Below are 3,310 nucleotides of genomic sequence, written 5' to 3' on the forward strand. Positions count from 1 at the left end.
TAGTATAATTTATGGATAAAAAAAATTACTTGATGATAATTGAATAATTTTTGACAGATATCAAATCAATTGTCAGCACATTGACAGTAGAAAATCGTATTTGCAATGGATCGCCGAGGAATGTTTTGAAGAAAAGTTTTCTCTGCTGACAATTGACACTTTTGTAATCCATCATTGATTATGATTGTTGAATAATACATATTGATTAATTTTCTAACGAGCAGTCACATCAGTTGCAATAATTATATGACTAAATCCATGTGAATAAATTGTCTGCGGTATGCTAATAAAATTTGAGTCTATTGAAAATTTTAAAATACTTGATCTTATCTAAAATTGTAATTAACAAGCAAATATTTAATTTATTATAATTCTACATACGTTTAATTATGATTATAATAATAATTATAAACATAACAATATTAATTATAATTATGTTATATATTTATTAATATAATATCAATATGTTATTTTAATTTTTACACATTATATTAAACCATCACATGTATAAATCAATTGATAATTATTAATTTAGTAAAGAAAAATTTCATTTTTCAATATTGAAAATCTAGTAGGGCTAGTTTAACACGCAGTTAGCGCCTTTGCTCAACTAGCCCCAATTTAGGCAACAAAATAAAAGTTAGGTTATAAAAAAATGATAAGAATTAAAAATAAACAATCATATATAATCGAAAGGGCAAACATTAAGTCATCTTTGAATACTTTCGTGATCACGAAATAGCATTTTTAAGCGAGTGTAGGAGAAAAATTCTAAAGACCTGTTTTTTTTTGACGCAAAAAAAAAGAAAACGTTTTGTCAGTTAGTCTAAACATCGGACGGCAGTTGACTTTCGCGCGACGTGTTCTCCTCTCGTAACCCTTTCTTTTCACCATTTACACTTTTGTTGTAAGTTGCTTAGTTTTCGAGATATTTCAATTGCACAACTTACCCCTACGATCAACTCGCCCCACCCTACTTTACGTCTACTCATATTATTTTTGTAGCTAAAAACTAAATAAACAAGCATTATTATTATTATTATCGCATAAGTGCAATAGTTGTGATAGAGGCATTTGAAGATCACAAAATTACTTGACGTTGATATCTCGGGAGTAAGGTACTTTAGTGTGCGTGGTTTCGAAATATTTCACTTTTTATGAAATTCCTAAAATCTATCTACTAGGACTTTTAAAAAAAATTGAAGTACACAATGACGCACACCAAGTACGTTCCAAAATTGTTTCTTTTAATTTTTAAATTTACAACAAAATTTTTTTTAATTTCCGAAAATCATATACAACCATATCGGTTACTTGGATTTTTTAATTTTTTATTTTATATCTTTTTGTAAAGAAATAAAATTTTTTTTTCTTAATAGTCTTGGAATGAACGTGGACTTGGCGTGATTTTTTTACAGTGAAACTGTTTTTGTTCGGATTTCAGTATTTTTTGTAATTATAATAAAAATTGACAATTTTAATTTAATACATTTCCGGTGGCAAACTATCCCCTTTAAGCTGTAGTTCATGTAAAAGTTATTCTTGCGCCGCCTGGCGTGTGTAATTGCAAGCTGTCAAATATCTTTTTTTTACTGTAGTTTCCCATCTATTATAAGATTAGCATGCACCCATATATTATTTAGTCTCTGGCCGTCCGCTTTTTACATAAGAAAAAAATTAAAATCTCAAAATCTGGGTCACTATAGTTTGTGCTGATTATTTTTAATAATTTTAAATAGAAATTATAAAGATAATTGATAATAATCAAATAATACGCGTAATAAAAAGCATGAACTACTATTATAAAATATCATATAAAAAAAAAAATCAAAGTAAATTTGAAAAAAAATTTGTAACCTCAAAAAACCGTTCTGCTTACGGTTTATACACACTCGGTAGTCTAGCTTGAGAACGGAACTATTGATTACCTTCACTGTAGTTGTGGAATTTTGAAGCATGGGTAAATTTTAAAAATAGAATTGTCATTTCACAAACTAAAAAAATTAGGACGACGGTTGACCCTAAAGGCCATCCGTGCAACTTCCCGCTCATTTTGTACTTAAGCGCTTAAAATTACACATTACGTTTTTGAGCTCTTCAAGCTCAAAATATGATTTTTGTGTCATTTTGAGCTCTTCGAGATCAAAACTCTAATGGCAGTTTAATAAAACACAACTTTTTGAATTTTCAAACCGCAATAACTTTTGAATGAATGAACCGATTTTCACGCGGTTGACGGCATTCAACGCAGTTTTTGAAGCCTCGTTACGAACTTCTAAGTTTTTATCGATCGAATCAAAAATTTTGAAGTAATTTCGAAAAAACACTTTTTTCGGTTTTCTTTCGACAACGATAACACACGAACGAATCAACCGATTTTGACCAGGCTGGCGGCGATCGATGTGGTTTTCTGATGTTAAGAGCTGATTAATTTTTGGAATCGATCGGTGGAGCCGTTTAAAAGTTATTGAAAAAAAACCACATTTCAAAAAAATTTTTTTTGTAGTTTTTTTGAGATTTCTTAAAATCTACCGGTCCGAATCGGTCCAAAATAGGTTCAAAATCTAAGTTTGGTTAAGCCCTTTTGAATGGCGCCAACCACGAAGAAATCGGTCAAGCCGTTCAAAAGTTTTAAAAGGGTCACATACATACACACATACACACATACACACACACACACATACAGACATACGGACATCATCGCGGAAACATTCGGGGAAGCTTCTTGGGACCTCAAAATGTCGAGATATAATGAGAACTCGATTTTCGAAAAACGGGGTAAAACCAATAACTTCCCGATTTTTGAAAATTTTCAATTTTCTTAGCGGGAAGTTAAAAATTTAAGTTATCGATCCATACTAAAAATATTCGTTCACTGTATGATACAATATAATATTTTACTTACCCATGTTATCTGTTAGATTTATACAACATTGTTGTATATAGAAAAAATCAATTATTGGATAGTTAATAAAATTTTCGAAACTGAAAAACATATTTATGAAAACAATAATTATTATTATTTGGACGAAATAAAATTTTCTTGAGTGAAGAAAATTTTCTTCCTTAAAAAAAAAATTTTTTTTATGCTAATACGACTTTGATCTTCTTTGTTAATTATTTTGGTTCAAGCAAAACATTTTTGTGTAATACATTTGAAAAATTACGAAATTGTAATCAAAAATATACAATTGTGATCCACGAATTTTTCAAAAAAATTGTAGTAAATTGCAGTCTCCATTATCACAGAAACATTCCTAGCGAATAAAAACCGCAATAAAGTTAGTCTTGTGAAAGTTGATATCAAATT

The sequence above is a fragment of the Cotesia glomerata genome, linkage group LG9 (assembly GCF_020080835.1).
Source record: "Cotesia glomerata isolate CgM1 linkage group LG9, MPM_Cglom_v2.3, whole genome shotgun sequence".
Taxonomy (NCBI): Eukaryota; Metazoa; Arthropoda; class Insecta; order Hymenoptera; family Braconidae; genus Cotesia; species Cotesia glomerata.